Genomic DNA, 19956 nt, shown 5'->3' on the forward strand with positions numbered 1-19956 from the left:
GAGAGCCCACTAAGCAAAACCCTTCCAAGGGGTTTGGGAAAGTGGGACCTCACTGAGAGTGACTCCCCCCACCAGGGGACAGAGACTCCCATATCGGTAAGGAACTCCCTACATTATCTGTACATATGGGAGTATCAGAAGTGAATCTGACTGCCAGCTGTAGAACTCCAGATACTGTAGGAAGTGTATTGCAGCAGTTGGTAAGGCAATGATGGCCTCTCATTGGGCTTGACAGTTAGAAATCCCCCTTTGGTATCTGGTAAAAGAATAAAAGGACTTTCATGCTTGAATGGACAAGGAGAAGCGAACCGCACAGGCGAGCCTTCAAAGTACCAGTGCCGTTGGGAGGCAGAGCCACGCTGCCAAGCAGAGCCCTCTGTGGCATGGAGAAGGACCCAGAAGGAGGGCCAGAGGAAGACCCAGAGATAAACTGGGTAAGAAACCAGAGAGAATGAGAAATGTGGCCGACGAGGTACATGGCTGTGTAGAGTTGGCGAGAACGAGAGGAGCCAGCCCCAAAGGAAGACGCATCCACGCAGAAGATGTGGTGGGCTTGGGGCCCAGGAAACTATGCAGAATCCGGTGAGTGAGAGAGGAACGAGTCCCATGCTCGCACTACGCGGAACCAGAGAGAGAGCAACATAGTGGTGAGTGAAGAAACACTACCACTTGCCTTCGGGAGATGATGCCCAGTAACTGGTGAGAATGCCAGCATCATCGGGTGGTAGCTACCTCGCTGGAGCAGGACCTACTATGGAGAAGATACGCTGGTTGCTTACAGTAGAGAAATACTATGGGTAGCTACGAGAGCCTTATAAAACCATGTCTTGGAATCAGCTAAATGGCTCAAAGCCGCACACCAAAACTAACAGAAAGATATGTTAAGAGGGGATACACAAACCCCTAGGAATTAAGTGAGAAACTGGGAACAAGAGAATCAAGGGAGCCAGGAGGGCCTTATAAAACAAGTAAGGAATAATTGCAAGGGGAAATAAGAATTAAGCAAGACTGGAATCTCATGGGGAGAGACCCACGTAGTTGGTGGTGGAAGATTAAAAAAGTATCCCTTCATCTAAAACCACTGAGAGAATTGATTTTTTTTGGAACTTGAAAGGTTATGCTACATACCTGAGGAAAACATTCTCTTTATTTGGAACTTTTGACCAGATGGACCCAAACTGATAAGTCAGGACGCCTGCCTTCTATTGAATAATTGTAGGAACTGAAACTATGAGAGATTTCTGGAAACACTGGGAGACGGCAAGCCTCAAGAACATTGAGGGCAACCTATATTGCCTGATTTCCCTTTTTAGTTGTTTTTTCTAAGTTGTAGGGCCAGAGAAACTAGGATTTGGAAAGAGGACAAGCCTTATTACTTTGACTAATATTGACAAGCACCCTTAGTTTAGCTTATTAGCTAGGGAGCTTCCCTATTAGCAATAGGATCAGTAAGGCTTTTTCTTTAATTTAAATAAAACTTCTTTAGTAAAAGTATGTCTTCTGGTCCTAGTCTTTCTTCTGGTGTGCCACACCCCTTCCGCAGACTGAGGGAGGCCAGTCCCTACATTTATCAAATGCCCCAATTTTGCTTTAATTCACCATGTTGGGGCATATCCCAAACTGGGGGTAGGGTGTCACCTGCAGATCATTACTATTATTATTATTATTATTATTATTATTATTATTATTATTATTATTATTATTATTATTATTATTATATTTATGGAGCTCAGACCTAGCTTCAGGAAGCAATGGTGCACTTTTCATGTCATGGGGGAAGGGCATAGGGAGAGAATGACAGGTACAAAGGAGGGGATAACTAATAATGGGGTAGGGAAATAGCACGCAAGCCCTGGTATCTGCATTGCCTTTGTACTTCTGATTTGATGTGCCCCCACTGCCTAGGCTGCCGCATTGATACAACCGTATCCCTAGTCTTAACTTGACTGCCTTTCTCACCCATCTCTTACAAGTAATTTAACCCATGAGCTCGCACTGCTTAGCCATGTAGCTCCTGCAACTTTAACCAGCGACTCCTACACAAACTTCGTGCCCCACTACCTCTCCAACTTTGGTAACATGTCACCACGCCTGTCTCTGCTTTCCTTATTACAAGTACCACTCTTAGTGTGGGTAACAACCTGGACGCTCTACCTGTCATCATCTAACTTAGCTGCACTCAGCACCTTGCACACTACTTCCATGGCCTCCACCTACAGACTTGTTGATACCTATTCAAGCACTGTACCTCAGAACCACAACATCTACCTTAATGCTCCGGCCTTATGGCTTGACCATTTTGCCAAAAAACCTACACCTAACCAACCTTGCTCCACCACCCTAAGAAACAAAAGACTAGGCTCTAGACTTATGGGCAAGAAGGGTCCCCCTATGTACCCGAGCCCACATCTGAAAACCCCGAAGCTCAGCCCGTCCCTACAAACGCCCACCTCACCTACGCCCCATCACCTTCAGACCAACCTTGCTTCAACAAGCAACGTCCGCTTAATCAAGGCCGCTCTAATCAACGCAAGATCCTTAGCTGCCCACGCTCTGGACATCGCCGATCTTATCAAGACTCAGGAACTTGACCTCATCGCCATCTCTGAGACGTGGCTACAGGCTGCATCTGGCCCTGCACTCTCTCTGGCTATCCCCACAGATTACTCCATCACCAGATGTGACCGCACCTCGAGAGGTGTAGGAATTGCATTTATCTATAGAATTTCACTAGGACTCAGAACCACCCCAAGCATTAAGATGCTCTGACTCTCTGTCAAACTCCAACTTTCAGCCAACCAAACGGTCGCCATCCACCTAATATACAGACCCCCTGGTCCTCCTACATCCTTTGTGGATGACATCTCTGCCTTAGTACTTGATAAAGCGAGACCCAACTCTCAAGCCATCATTCTTGGTGACCTTAATCTGGGCTACCAAGACCCTAATGATCATGCGGCCTTCGACCTCACCAATACCCTAACAGATCTAAGATTCTCACACCATATACAGGAACCCACCCACATAAAAGGGCAGTCCTTTGACTGGCTCAGTGACACCAACTGCAATATCCACGTACTCTCGAACGCCCCTTGCATCTGGTCTGATCACCACATCATCACCTTCAGTATTGAAGCAGCCTCTCTACCCACACCTCCTGTCGCCCCTGCCACCCTCACTAGAAATAAAAAGAACATAACCACGGAAAAACTACTCCACCTCATCCTTCCCACCCTTAATAATGTTCCTGACACTTGTTCGGATCCTACCATGTTAGCCGACATGTACAACCAGTCAGTGCTTGCAGCCATCAATTCTATTGACCCGCTCAAACTGAGGAGACCTAAACAACGCGCTCACCTCAACTCGTGGTTCACTCCCCAGCTCAGAGTTTTACGCAAAGAGAAACGTACTGCAGAGTCACGCTGGAAAAGTCACCATTCTGACGCCCATAAGGACGGTCTTCTGCTAGCCACCCTTAACTATAAAGAAGCCTTACTCCAGGCTAAAAAAGATTCCTACAACAACCGTATTGTGTCAGCCCAGTCTAACACCAAGGGACATTTCAGAATTCTTAAGGAACTTGAGACACCTGCGGGCCCCCCCTGACTCGTGTACCAAAGATAGTACTTGGTGCACGAATATTCAGACAGCACTCCTGGGTAAAATTGCCACCCTCCAAACTAAAATCAGAGACAAACAAAAATCCCTATAGTCTGACCAACTATTGACCACACCTACACTTAACACTCACCAAGCCAATCCCTCTCATAAACCTTTCTCCTTCTCCCCGCTCACCACCCTTGAAGTAGAAGGAATCATAAACAACCTCAAACCGTCCAATTGCCAAGGTGACCCTTGCCCGGTACCTACCATCAAGGAAGCATCTCCCGACTTAGCCCCTTTCATCACAGCATTCATAAATGCCTCCTTCAAGACGGGTATAGTCCCGGATAACCTAAAGGATGCATGGGTAATCCCACTTCTCAAAAAACCTTCCCTTGACCCTAACATTCCAACTAATTTTAGACTAATCACTACAGTCCCGTTCCTGCTTAAGATCCTGGATCGTGCAGCCTACCTGCAGATTCAAGACTACCTCGAATCTAACAATCTTCTGGGGTTAAGACAATCAGGATTCCGTCCTAAACACGGCACTGAATCAGCCCTGATTGACCTGAAAACTCAGATGGAGACACTAAAGGACAATGAGAAGTTATCTCTACTCCTTCTCCTCGACCTCTCCGCGGCTTTCGATTTGGTCAACCACCAAATACTCTGCCAACATCTTAAATCTGCAGCCCACTTCTCTGATTCTGCCAATGCCTGGATCCATTCATTCCTGAGCAACAGATCCATGAGGGTCTTCTCACCTACGGCATCGGCTGACCCCTCCCCCATTCACTGTGGCGTTCCTCAAGGCTCTTGTGTGTCCCCTACATTGTACAACGTATTCACCAATCCCCTCTTCAATGTGCTTGATTATCTGGGTGTCTCCTACACCAACTACTCTGACGACACCCAGAAACTTATTCCTATCACAGGTGATTACACAGCCGACACCAAAGCCTTGAACAATGTCTACCTGGTCATTCAGGCCTGGATGGCACATCACGAACTTTGCCTTAACGATTATAAGACCGAGCTCTTACTACTAGGATCAAGCCATCGTCTTAACAAATTAGATCAAACTTACAAGTCCTTCACCATCGACGGCAATGATATCAAGGTCTCCAAAGACACTAAAACTTTAGACGTCTATCTCGACTCCACGCTCTCCTTGAACAGACAAACAAATGCATTAAGGTCGGCATCAGCCTATACTTGTAAACTTATCACTGCTTGTAGACCCTTCCTAAACTCTATCAACTGCATCACCCTCTCCAGAACACTCGTTATGGCCAAAATTGACTACTGTAGTGCTCTCTACCTAGGGACCAGTCAGTCCAACCTCAATAAATTTCAAACTGTACAAAATAATGCCTTAAGGGCAGCCTTAAACATCCCGAGACGTTCCCTTATCTCCACCGTCAGATCTGACTTATGTTGGCTACCGGTAAAACAAAGAATTGCCCTGAAAACTCTAGCCTTGACCCACAAATGCCTGAATAACAATGCCCCGCCCTACCTCTCCTCTTGCCTTACACTCCACACTGCCTCTCGACCCACTAGATCAGCCCAAACTCACGGCCTCACCCTGCCTAGATTCAAACTCCAAAAAGCGGGCGGTGTGAGCTTCCCTGTCCTAGCTTCCAAATTTTGGAACACTCTGCCTACTCCTATCAGAACAGAACCGTCGCTCCAAACCTTCAAGAACAACGCTAAAACTTGGCTGTTCTCTCATGATTTATGAGGCCCCTCACTCAGTCCCGCCTCCATGTGTAATATAGGTTATGTGTATACACACTTCCCACTATACTTGTATTATAATCTGCTAATGGTATTTTTTTTCTGTATATTGTTGTATATATGTGTACATTTATTGTGTATTTACTGTTTATTGTAACCTGTTTTCAGAAGTATGCGCCTGGTTGCCCCTGGGCCTGGTTTGCGCTTTATAAATAAACTAAACTTCAAACTTCACCAAGGGATCTACAAGCAGCCAGGGGAGATAATAGGGGGAGCAGATCACCCAGTCTCAGGATAGGTTGGGAGTGGACGATGTGTGGATTTAGGTGTGAGGGAGGAGCCATTCCTTGAAGAGGAGAGTCTTGAGCTCCCTCCATAAATGTAGAAGTGAGGGGGTGAGTCTGGTTTTGATGGGGAGGAGGTTCCAAAGTCTGAGGGCATAGGCAGAGAATGCCTGTCTTCTGTTTTGTCCTTACTGCACCATCAGAGTTCAAGTCAGTACATGTCCTTACTTCTGGTGGATCATAGGCCTCTGGAAATGCAGAGCCCTACACATGATGCAGCAAGATTTGAAGATGATACATGCTTACAGAGGAAGACGGGGCTGTTTGATTAGGGTCAGGGTGATGTGGTTGAATTTGAAAAATCGTTTGATTAGCAGTGCTGCAGCATGTAACATACAGCTGAAGGGTGCCACAGTAGTCACCAAAGACCTTCCAAAAGGGCATTATGACCATTCAGGATGGAGAGGGCCAAGGCTTGGACAGCAGATCTGAAGTTGTTTTCTGGGATGGAGTGCTTGATTTTCCACAGAGAAAGTTGGTACCAGACAGTTTGTGCCTTCCTTGCTATGTGTCTGTTGATGTCGAACCAAGAACTTGGCATAGGTGGCCAAATGAAGTGTGAAGCCCTCAAGGTTCATAGCAGAGAGGCAGGTCTGTATATCATGGTGTTTGTTGTTGTTGGTCAGCAGTATGAATTCGGCCATGTAGGGGTTGAACTTCAGGTAAGCACTGGACATCCAGGACTGGATTAATGTGAGTCAAGCCTTGAGCCTGTGGATGTCTCCAATTGCGGATATCTTGAGATAAAGCTTGTGTCATCTACTTATTGGTGGATGTGGATGTTTTGTGGAGCCAGAAGGGTTCCGAGCAGTTCCATGTAAAGGGTGAAGATCGTAGGGGAGAGGATGGGTCCTTGTGGGACTCCAGAGGTGAGGGTAGAGTTGATTTAGAGTAAACCACTTGGAGGCATTGGTGACAATTCACTTATGATTCACTGGCGGCCCCTTAATGTTTTGTCTTGTTTACTGGGGTGTGTCATGCTTGAATATTTCCCATGCTGTCCGTTTAATCTTTTTGATTACACCTAAGGCTCCATAGAAGGAGTCATGTATAGTTTTCTTATCAATGGAATGTACACAAGGAAGAGAGATGGGAATTGATGTAATGAACATTATGGTACATAATCTGAGCTTTTGCAAGCACTGATAAAAACATCCAATCCACTTCCTGCAAGTACTCTAGAATTCATCCCCCAGTCTGCCAATCAACAGATCAAACTCAGATTCCACTGAGCTCATTAGAATTATATTCATATGATGTGTTCTTTTGGGAACTGTTCAAGGCCTGTTGATGTATTTATGGATTTACTTGTAGTTTTTGTGGTTTCTTGACCGAGTTAGTTTCGCCATAATACTTATCCCTCTGCACGGTATATATCTCGGAGAAGTGGGGGTGTCAAATAATCAAATAGTAGAGCTGAGCCACAGGCTCTAAGCTCTGACCCTCAAATACAAAACCCACACCTGAAATCCTGCCTCCTCAGCCAACACAAAAAAAATATGAATACTCATCCATGCTCCCACAACACAAATCCATACCCAATGTCCTACTTCCCTGCCCCCATAAGAGGAAACCTATAACTGCCCTGCCCCAATTTTGTAAAATAAGATGGAGTGAAAAGAAATTATTTGTCCAGTATCACACACTTTCTGTAAGATGGTATTTGATCCACGTCTGCACTTTAGACACCTGACCACATATTTTCTCATCTCTAATGGCTATAAATGTATCTTCATGTATGGTTTGAAGGAGCTAAAATAATGCTACGTTTCATAAAGATGACTTAAACGTGCACTAATTACAATATGAATGGATCTGGCAAATATATAAAACCGTATGTTACGCAAAATGAGAGATTATAGTTTTATAATACATAGCAGCCTGCAATATCCGTGTAAAAGCCTCAAAATATGTTTTTTATTACAGGCTACTTGTGACATCACAACTGACCTGTAATAAGAAATTAACATCACTACCACTCTGTAATCAGTCATTGCACTGCATTTGTGATATCACAACGACTGCTGCTTGAGCCGGCACAGAGCAGAACTCCAGCTGTCACTGCAGTATTTAAAGCGTGACAAGCTTTTCAAATTCTGTGCTTGTAAAATTGTTTTATATGGCACTTTAGAGACCATAATTGAAAAGGAACTGTTTATGGTGTGGTAGATTGTTTAATTTGTGCACTTCTATAGTTACCACATGTGAGAAAGAAAAAGCATATTTTTATGTTTTTACTTATTTTAAAGCAGAAAATGAAAAGGTTCTTTCGATTCATTGTATTAAACTGCTCGAACAATTTTTCTGCAACACATTACAAGCTGCATTTTAGCTTTTTGTAAATCCAAACACTTTCTACATTAATTTTATGGCACAGCAAATGGAAGATTAGATTAATAAAGAAGACACGCAGTAAAGGAGATGACAGTGGGAGGCAATGTATTGTAAGGAATAAAATACCCCCTACTGTACACAAAAGGGATGTTTTCAAGTCACCTCGGAGTTCCATTACCTTATAAAGGAACTCGGCCTGCAGCCTTGGTCCTCTATTTAGTAACAGAACTCATCGGTGACTTGCAATATCCTTCTAGCATACGGTAGAGGGTACTTTATCCCATATATTTTCACCATCTCGACTGGAACTCTACATGAAACAGTATTTAAAGTAATGTAAGCCTAAACAAGCCTCTGCGTTTTGCAACTTTGCAACTGTACTTTCAAGACTTTGACACACAACAACTCAACTGTGAAAAGGTCAACTACTTGTAGTGATTTTTTCATATAGACTTGGAGCAGTTTATTGGGCAAGGCTTCTAACAGGCTGACACCATAGGGGAGCTATCCCCACCCTTTCAGAAAAAACAAGTGGAAGAAACAGGCAGCACCCATGTGCCCAGGATGGTGGGACACTGAGGACAAAAACGAAAGGGCTGTTTGACAGGTGAAAAGGTTCATGTCTAGGCAAGCATCCCTCTTGCATAAAACCATTGTGAAATCACACCGCTTTATACACAACTGGGTAGTACATGGGAACTACCTCGCCACTGCCCATAGCCTGCGGGGAGTAAATAATGTTCCCATATAGTAAAGGAAAATTCCCTATCTAAACCCTCTCACCCACCAAACAGTGGTCATTATTTATTTTACTTTTCCGTTATGAGAGTGTATCAGGGGTCCATACACGAGCACGTAGTTAATAATATACTAAAATCAATCCAAAAAGGAGCGTGCATCAGGCAAGAAGTAACACTGTTTATCACAGCCAGGCACGCACAAATCAAACAGCACTGTGGAACGGAACTGATTGATGAGAACTGACAAACCGCCCACTGCGGACACATCTTTTATACCGTCAGAACATTATTTGCATAGTGAGAAACAGCTGCCATTAGTGTTTTAAGTTATTGAACATCCGAATAAGCTGATTGGTAGTACCACTTCAGTCCCCTATAACTAGACAGAAGTTAATCAAAGATGATTGGAGCAAAACAGTCCTTACTCCCCCCTTGTTCATCACCTCCCCTGTGACACCACGTTCCTTCCTGCTCCGCCCATTGATTTAATTTCTCTTCGTAATACGTAATCGTGCTGACCTCTGGAACTTTATTATTCTGCCATTGGTCAACACACATAATAAACATGAAATATCTTGAGCTACTGGGGAGGGAGACATTCATACAGCATCCGACCAACGTGGTCCTTTGTGGACATCATCAAGGACACAATATACTTGTTGCTTTTCGGGGACACCAAAGCTCACCTTCTGTTTTGCTCTTCATGGATCATCCCTTCATCCCTCATCCTTCTTCCCAGGTCCACCTGCCAAAGGGCAATTTGAACTGCTGATCGTGCTTTGAGTGTGCCTCCCTGAACATATTCTTGTGAATTTAATTCCCCCTGGTTTAAGCGAGTGCCCATAAACTTGGCTTGCCGACCTTGTATGTATCAGCTGGCTCCGTTCACAGGGACTGCAGTCTTCTGGGAATGGCCAGCTTGCATCATTCTTCCAGCACCCTGCTGCCTTAGAGCGTGCGCGCAATTTTGTTATGTGGGCTACCATGCAGGGCCCCAATCTTGTCCCCTGGTTTCTCGGGCTGCATTTGTACCCTACACACCTTTATTACAGCAGTTAATGATATCCTGTCCCATGTATAGGGTGCCCCGACCTGCTCCCACTATTTCTGCAGCTGGTAGGTACGCCCCCTTGGACAGCACTGTATCAGCACTTTCAATGCATTCCCCTCCTCGATTGATCTATCAGTCGATGCTCTTTGTCCCACCATTTCTTTGCTCACTGTTTTGGGAACCTATAGTCTTGTGACCCTGTATATGCCCCCTCCCACTTCTTTGTACCCATCCAAGGTGGAACTTGTTACCATGCAGTCCCGCCCATCTGAGGAACATGCTACCCAAAAAGCATCATAATCTTCTGCATTCAATGGTGGCCCTGCAAAGACAACCTGCACTTCATCTTCACCATCATTCATTCACCTCGTTTTTCTACCCTTTTTACCCCATCAATAGCAGACAGTATAAACCAAACCTTATTCCCTCTGCCATTACAGTTTTTTAGAATCAACTGTCCTGCACAGAAGGAGACGAGCGGCAAGACGAGCATGGGGACAGTTCTCTTGAATATCATAGCAAGCCACACGGGCACTCAGGCAAACAATGAGTCCAGCCACTATCAGATGTCGTAGCATGTGTTTATCTGGTCATTCTATCGTGTAGGGTGCAGATCTCCTTGACAGCCTCTGTGAATGTCCAGTTGGCGGCATTATTGGTAGGTATTGCCATGCAGCAACTGCTGCCTATTTTGTGGCAGGCCCCGCCTGCCAGGGCTGTCATCATGTCCAAAAACCGAATCTATTTTAAAGTGCTACAAAGAGTAGAGCACGGAGTACCTCCCTTACTGCATTCAATCCTTTCTTGTTGCATTTGGCAGCTGTAGCACCTTGTATCTGGTGATCTTCAGCCACTTGGCATTAGTGGCTGCTTGCACCTCAGGAAGTAGCAGTGAGGCAAAAAAGACAGATGTGTTGCTGAGTAGTCTGAAGTGATGTGGAATGGCATCCAAGTTCTGCAACGATTCTTCTGATACAATGGGCCTCACTATAAGGTTGGCGGAATGGGTTTACCGGCACCGGTAAAGGTGCCAGTAAACCCGTTCCGCCCTATTACGAGGTCTCCTCGCGGGACCCGCAATGGGCGCCTGGAAAAAACAGCAACGGGCCCATTGTTAGCTCCATCCCCATTCCCATTGAGCCCTATGGGGGCTCAAATGGGAATGGGGATGGACCGGGTCCGGATTCCTCGGACGGGGAATTACCGGGTCCGCCAAGGTTGCGATGGCCCGGTAATTGCTCATTCGAGGAACCCGGGCCCGGATTGCGGTATGGAGGCAATCATGCCGCTAAAAGCGGCATGATCACCTCTAACCTTCTAATGAGGCCCATAGTTGCTGCTTCTTTTTCCTTCTAGCCACGTCAAAGCATTTATATGCCCATTCCACACTGCCTGACAACTGTTGTTGATTTTTCTAACCACCCCTTCCTCAAATGCCATGAACACCTCTGCCCGACCCTGCACCATCCCCTTTCCCCATTTTCCATTGTGAAACACCGAACTCCATATTCTCATCAGGGGTCTGGTGTGGCACCATGGGATATCATGCCCTGTGGAATTCTTGCAGTACACCCTACTGTGGGTTGTGAACAACTGCTCTCCCCTCTGTGCCCCTTCCGTGACATATTCTAGTATTATGTGCTTTGTGGATTCTTTTTGGACATGCTCTCCAACTGTACATAATTATCAGCGTATACTTCTTCCCCTTTATCTATCCAATGAACCTCCTCTATTTTCCCTTGAAACAGCCCATATGTCTTACATTGAGACAGGTGCATCAGACATCCCTCTTCACCTGCTGTTACCTCTTGGGGTAAGAATTGTTTTGATGCCACTGTAACTTGTGGGATCAGCGAGCAAACATAGCAAGTGCCATTAGCCCTCTCTTGTCCCACACGTTTCATCTCATCATATCAAACATTCCCAGATGCCATGTCCTGCCCCCCACAAGTGTTTCATGAAAATGTTCTACGCTAAATATACTTCTTTTGTTACGCATACTTTTTTCCTTCTCTTTAGGCATGCTGCCATACTCTTTGTGCGATAGAAAGCAGAAAAGAAAGAGACAGAGCAGAAAAACACAAAACAATCATGTCCCTATTAATGACACATCTTTTTTACACTTTCTTCCATTCCCCCCAATGTTCATATGCCCAATGTTCTCTTCTTCTATGGGCCTCCTGTAAAATCTTATAAAAGAAATTTGTTTTAGTGAGAGCTGATTAATGCTCACCATCAAGTTGGTCCCCTCTCTTCCTCTCTGGAAGGGGTGATGCTGTTCTTTCAGCGAACATTTGAAATGTAGATTCATGCTCTTCTTTTATTAATCTTGACTGCTGTGCATCTTGAAAACTCCTCCCACTCCGAAAATGTTGCCGCCAACTTTGCTTCATTATGCATATAGTGCCCTGCCTCAACCCAAAGTGAGAAAGGACAGACGATGACAAGTATGTACCTATAAGAGACAAATCTATCCTGCATATTGATATTGTCAATATGCAAGTGCCGGAAGGGTCCTTTCGGTTGTGGTAGCATTCCTTGTATGGTGTTTAATGTATGACCTGCCAGAAATGTTTGCCACAGCATGCAATTCCCCGTAACCTTTGCGACCAGGTCATGGAGCTTGGGGATGAACCAACCCTCATGTATTGCTGCTGCCATCTGCTCTTTGGACACATCAGCAGGAAAATGGAGATGCTCCAATGATATAGCCAACAATTGTCTAGGCATTACTGGTTTCCCTGTGCTATTTTGCTTCCACACCAAATATGTTGGGGAGAGAGAGCACTCTGCCTATATCCATAGATCTTTTTCTTCCTGGAGAGCTTCCCTCTGCAGGTCAATTATCTGTACAATCGGTATTGAGCAGAATGGTTAGGTGTTCTCTAACCCTTTATTCCTTTTTTTCCCTGCGAGCATCATTGGCACCCTCCCTTCCACACCTGGCAATAGCCTATTGGTCCCTTCAGGCAGGCAGGCTGCTTCCTTTGCTGTTTTGTCAGCCATGTCGTTCCTTTGGGAAATTAAGTCCTGCACCTCCTCCCCTGTGTGGGTGGCGCACTTTACTATTGCTACCTCTACAGGCATTTTTAAGGCTTCAATTAATTCACTCAGAAATTCAGCATGTTGTACTTGGGACTGGTCACTCCTTTTGAACCCCCTTCGTTCCCAGCGGGCCAACACTAAATGTACGGTGGATGTGACATAAGCAGAGTCTAAGAAAATGTTCCCATCGTGTCCTTCTGCCATGTGTAGTGCATTTATCAAGGCCACTAATTCCACTGCCTGCACTGAATAATGTGATGGCAGTCTCACTTGGGAGGCAAACTGAAATTTCCGTCCTTATGGTACACTACTGCGGCACCAGTGTGTCTTCTTCCTGTAATTAAGTCTATGCTCGAGGACCCATCAATGAAGGCCATATTCCCCCCTATCTCCTCTTCCTTTACTAGAATGTTCCCTTCCATTCTGTCCATATAGGCTGTGCAATCATGCATATACTCACTTGGCTTTGCTGGCTCTGGTATGATCATTGCTGGGTTCACCAAACGACACCTCATTACCTCAATCACTGGGTTTGTCAGGATAATGTAATAACCTGAAACCCTCTGCGTGGTGAGTGTAGATTTGGATTTCTCCAAGATGGCAAAAAGGGAGTGCTCCACATACAAAACCACAGGACAGCCCATGGTAATAGTCGCTGCCTTTTTTTATTGGAAATGCCACAGCCGCAGGCGCTTGCTCACAGGGGATGTGTCCCTGCATTACTGGATCTAGGAGACTGCTGTAGAAGGCCAAAGGCTTGTGTGCCTGTGGCTTCTTCTGCATGAGGACCGCCGTCATCACTGTGCCTTCTGAATGGGAAAACAGATAAAAATGTTCTTTGTAATTGGGAGTAGGCAACACTGGCGCATGGGCCAATGACTCTTTGAGTTCGGCAACATTCTCGTTCATGTCTGTGGTCTGTTTTATTGCTCTTTTCTCCTTCTGCACCTCCCTGAGTGCCTGAAGGAGAGGATTTGTGAACCCATGCCCCACAATAGTTGTACAATGCCAGAAACTGCTGCATCTCTTTCACTCTGCTGGGACGTGGGGTCTTGTGTATTGCCTCTACTCTCGCCGGTGTTAACTTACGCCCTTCTTTAGATATTATCTGTCCCAGATACACTACGTCCTCTTGGCAGTCGTGTAACTTATCCTTGTCCACCTTGTACCCCTTGTCTGCTTGTAATGTTAAGAAGTGGATTGAGTCTGTCCTGGACTGGTCGTCAGTCTCGTTGTGTACCAATAGATCATCTACGTATTGGATCACTATGCTTGGCATTTACAAGTTACTCAAGTCCATCTGGTTCACTCTGTTAAATATACTTGGTGACGCCAGTACCTAGTGTGTTCAATTTCAGAAACCCTGATAACTCTTCCTCCACAACATTTTTTAGGGGGCATAAATCCAGTATCAATCTCCATGATCCCCCCTTCAATTTTCTTTATATGGTATATGGCCATGTTGCATCGAGACGCTGATGTCTCTATTATTCCCTCTTGCCAAAGCGCAAGATGGGTTGTATATATTCCCTCGTCTGCTTCATTGGACAGTGGGTACTTTTTTACTCATGGTAACAATGCTCCCTCTTTCAATTTTATACTTACAGCCCCTGCTCCTTTTAACACCCCTACAACATGAGGTCCTGCTGTTCACAATTTCTCAAGGACCTTCTTTAAATCCTCCTGTGTGTGTCTGCTGTAGAGGAGCAGCTGCATACCTCTGCAGGAGACCCCACCCCCTTCCTCCCATATTTTAGAGACATGAGACCGTACTGTGTTTGACACCAACAGTTGTGCCAATACTGCAGCATGTGTTTGAAAGAAGATAACCGTTGAGACAACCCTACCGAATGTATCCCTGAAGTAATGTCTGTTTCCTCCACCCTCCCAATGCTGTTTTTTTCCTCCCCATCACCCCTCCAGCACTATCTGAAATGTCGTCAGGCCTAGTATGATAGTCACTTGTTTTGTTCCTCCCCTCCCTTTCTGCACCCTTCTCCCTCATCTTTTGTTTTTCTCCGGCTCTACCAGAAATGTTGTCAGGCCTAGTACGGTAGTCGCATGTCTGTTTCCATTTGCTTCCCACTCTCCCCCTCCCTTCCTTATCTATGTCTTAGCTCTTGCACTATCTGAAATGTCGTCAGGCCGAGTACGATAGTGAATTTCACATCCTTATTGTTCATGGCCTGTAAGAATGTGGTTGTATTTTCCCTTGTTCCCTCCCTTGCCCTGAAGCGCTTTGAAACACATTGTGTATAGTCGCTGTATAAATAAACTATCATATCATATCATAAGGCAGGTACTCCCTGAAGAATATGAGAAAGAGCAAACAAAAGAAGCTAGTGACATCACAAAAGGTATGTATGACGTCTCGAGATAGTGGCTGAAAAGGATGTATAGATCCTAAAGAAACTAATGACAAAGTAAAGAATCGAATGAACTTTTAAATACGAAGAAGAAGATTACTCGTGCACGAGGTGCTGCAGAAAATCAACCGTTCAATAGATGTACAGATGCTGAAACGCAAGGTAGACTAAGTCATCATAGAAGCTAGCTATACGTAGTGAACAGAACGCAGGCGTAGCTGCCATTATATAGAAGCTGGACATCGGTGTCATGAATCTAGTAAGCCAGGACCCATGAAGCGGCAAGGGAAAACTGTGTCGCAGCAAGAAAAAGCAGAACTGTGGAGCTGCATGGCGAGGTTGTCTGTCCTGAAGTCAAGTCTGAAGCAGCCAGGGTCAGCTATCTATTCTGGAAATTAGCAAACGTGAGGAGGATGAATCATCCCTAGTTAAGGTGCAAAGAAAGAACACCAAGAGTGCCACGTTGAATTCATTTAGAGCATTTAAAACCTGGAGAATTGACCAAATCGTGGTCTCCTGTCACGTGAGCCAAGGATGAAAATAGAGTTTAAACTTGGAGTCCTAGACACGATAATGAGTACCCTCACTACTGTGCATTCTCAAAGGCAAGGATACTTTGCAAGGCCAAGTACAAAGACAATCTTTGTGGCAGAAGGCATGGACAATGAGAAATGCTGAGCTAATTGAGTGGGGAGGTAGTTTCATGCCCCATCTGCTTTCACCTGGTTCTAGGCTTACGTGCTGCTAAGTATACCGAATGTTCCAGACATGGCACAAGCGTGCCAACTAATTGTAGTAGTCCATATATCGAAGGACCTTATAGTTTGAAGACCAATGGGAAACTGTGTTTCTGACATATTTTTGGTATAAAAGCTATTGTTCATGTAATAATCGCTGAGAGAGACTGAGCGTCCGTTGATGTTCGTTGTAAACTCCCTGGTTTAGATAATTGTTAATAAAACAGTACTTTGCCATCTTCCTGAGTTGGTTTGGTTATTTGGACTCAGAATTATTCTGTTTGATCCCAACCATTACATATGCATGCTCCTAAGGTACCCTAAGCTCACGTGGAAGCGGTGCGGATGGTTTAAAGATCCAAACTAGTTCTGCTCCAAATTTTCAGATGATCGGGCATTCCCCGACATGATCGTGGAGTTTCCTGTGGAGAGTGGCCGAATAGAAATAAACTTGCAAGAAGAACGGAGACGGTGGGCACGTCCCCCTTTGAAGAAATCCCTGCTCTGTTTCCACAGGCTCTCTGCAGACGGAAGGCGAAGTTGTCGGATTGAAGGTGGAGTCGATACCGAAGGCCTCAAGTCGATTAACGAATGGTAAGTAGACTAAGGGGAATGGCAATATAAAGAGATGGGATTGTGATAATTTTGGGTAATGTGAAATATTGTGAAGATAAGAAGGACCGCCTAGGAGATCTAATTCAAGGGAATTAGAAGGAGACATTTCAAACTCCAAGGAGAGTAGAAATAGAGAAAAACGCACAGGTCAGGACTGTGTAAAGTGATGTCTCAAACCTTGTACAGGGTAAAGTAACGGCGAGAGAAGGTGATCACAGTGTTTTATTATATGCAAATGTTTGTTGAGTAAAGTATCAAAGTTTATTTAACAATCTGTTAAGTATTGACAGTCGATTGAGACTTGTCATTATGGAGGACACTCCTCACATGCACCTATCCAAGACGCTGCCAAAACATGCGCCCATGCTCAAACAGTATAGTGCAGAATGGGTAAAGAGCACAGCAGATAAAAGGTTCATGCCATCGCCACAAGGGGGATCATTGTCAAAAGCGGTATTGCAACACATGACCACATACTTGCACGTTGCGTACACAATGAAGAAATTAGAGAAAAGATTAGCAATTTTAGAACTTTGGAAGATGTACCAAGATGAAAAATAAGATCCTCCACCTGAGGAGTGGATGCTTAATCTCCATAAGGGGGGTGGCTTTGAGCCCTCAGCTCCCCTTACCTTGCCTGAAGCAAAGAGGGTTGGCACGAATGAGATATGAGTGGTTCCTTCAAAGGAATTAAGAGCAGCGACAGGGTATAGTAACCTGATATATGAACCCCCCTCTTACACTAGTGACAATAGTCCGGAAGAGAATAAAAGAAAGGAAGATATCTGTAAATTCATACAAGACAAGGTGGAAGAAGCGAACTGCCAAATTTGTCGACAGATATAGATAGATAAATCAAGAGATGGAAAGGTGAAATGGACAAGGCTGATGAGGTGGCACTCGTACAAAATAAATGGTTTGGCAAAGAGAAGATAAGGACCAGCAAGAGAGGAAGGATAAGGAACGAGAGAGGAGATTAAAGGAGGATGAGCAGAGAACGAAAAGTAGGGATCAACGAGAACAGATATATCAGGAAGAACAAGAGAAAGTTGAAAAGTGGGCAGAGGAACAAAGAAAGTCTGACAATAGACAAAGGATAATAGAAGAAAGAAAGAAAAAGAAAGAGAGAGGAGGAAGAAGCACAACAATTAAGGGATAAAAGGTTACAGAGAAGAAGAGAAGAGAAACAAAGGGAAGGAGTAAGGAGGGAAGAACGAAGGCAAGAGGAAGAAAGAGTCAAAAGAGATTCGAGAAAGTGAAGGGTAGTAGATGACAAAATAGAGCAAAACAGAAGGCAGCATGGTTTGGATACCAGTCTTATTTGTAAAGAGAAAATGAGGCCGAGCCCAGAAATACGATGGGAGAGAGAGAGAGATATTCTCCCAATAAGGGAGAAGATGTTAGAGGCACCTAGAGCAATTCTAGATGAAGAAAGGTATGATATGGAAAGAGTTGGAGAAAGGATCGATAAGGCCTATGAGCAATTAAGATGAGATAGCGAGTATGGAACTCGAGGAAACGATGATCGATCCCCAGTACCTCAATTAGGAAGTGAGGAGGGAAACCTGTTTAGTGATGAATGTCGAGCATTGTCTTTGAGCAGACTGAACCTAGACAAGGGTGAGGGGGATGATAGTCACACTAGTTGGGGTGTACACATGTCGGACGAGGAAAGAGAGTCTGGTCTTGGGGCAGAAGGAAGGAGCGTGTGTGCCCCTGAAGGAAGCCAGCAAATGGATAAACATGTGAGATGGTCAGATCTGGAGCAGCATGAAGAAAGAATGCCAAATCCCATAGCATATCCTGAGCATCCCAGAGGACGATCACATAATGAGAAGGGAGAGTCTCCACCGTATGTAAGCAGGTTAAGGTCATTACTGGCAGGGAGGCAGACAGGGACGATTATCCCTGCCATGGCTAGACTAATAGTGGGATCCGACTATGTGATGGGGTTCATGCATTTCCCCTTGTTAGAGAATGGGGAGAAAGACCACAATATATTCCATGGCCACAGATGGACAAGGATAACTTAAAATGCAAGCTCCAGAGTTTGACTATGGGGCCTGGGAAATGGATATACGAATTAGAGAAAATGACAGGAAGAAATACGCTGGCCCTAGAGGACATAAAAGGTCTCCTGGCAGCCATTCATGTAGAGAGTGCTGATGACATATGGAGGAGAGCTGGACATTCAAGTGTGACTGCACAAAACACATTGCATGATGGAGCACCATTCAATAATTGTATGGCAGATGTTTGGAGGGCTCTCAGGGTACAGTATCTTGACACATCGGATATGAGTGCAATTATGACACGTAAAATGAAGGCAGGTGAAGACCATATTGCTTACATTCAGGATATTCAGGAGAAATGGCAGCTTAAAACTTGCGAGCCGTGGGAAAAGACAGTGGCACTGTTTTATCATATTTTATGTCAGGGGTTGCCTGAACCAGTACAGAGGCAGATGAAAAAACAAGTGGGGGTGGAAGCCAGCCATGGGCTCGGATATAGTTGACAATAGTACACCATTGCTGGTTATTGCAAGAGAAAAACAAGAAGAAAGATGAAAATAGAAAAATTGAGGAAGATAAGTTAGTTCATAAAAATTGTCAAAATTTGCCATAGAAGGGGCGGTGTTGACAAGTGGAGAAGGATTGGGAATGCAGGAAGCAATAGGTACATCACAGGAAAATAATCCCCGCCCGATGGACCAAGGTATGGGTTTATGAGATGAGGAAGAGGTATGGGCTATAGGGGAAGAGGAAGCGGATTTTTAGAATAACCAAGGTGGGTTTCAAAACACACAGAATGAGAACCAGAGAGCTCAGGGAGGATATAACCAATTAGGGTTTTCCAGAAGGGCTCCCCTAGTATTTTGGAATTGTGGAATGACAGGACATATTGCGTGAGTTGCGAGAGCCGAGGAAGTGTACAAAATGGACTGTTTTCCAGAGGGGGGGACAGCTTATCCGGCACCATACAGAACACAGACCAGAGAGGGCTTTGCCCAAGATCACACATCTTATCAGGCACAAGCACCACAAATACAGCAGGTGCTACAGCAGGGACAAGCACAAATAAATACACCCCAGTGACAGTCGCAACAGGCCCCTATGCAGACACAGCAGAATGTGAATACAGGACAAGTACTAACAACTAGAACTGGAGGTGTTACTCTGTTAGGAGGAAATCCTTTCACAGGGAATGGGATGAGCTTGTACCCACAATAGGACAACTCAGAGGGTGACTTGAAGTGTTCAATTTTATCTGTGACACCAGACCCCCAATAGGAACCAAGGGTCGATGTAATGATAGGAGACAAATCTTTCTCTTTCCTTGTAGAAACTGGGGCAACTCGTTTGTGTATACGAGAGG

The sequence above is a fragment of the Ambystoma mexicanum genome, chromosome 7q (genome assembly GCF_040938575.1).
Source record: "Ambystoma mexicanum isolate Mex_15411 chromosome 7q, UKY_AmexF1_1, whole genome shotgun sequence".
Lineage (NCBI taxonomy): Eukaryota > Metazoa > Chordata > Amphibia > Caudata > Ambystomatidae > Ambystoma > Ambystoma mexicanum.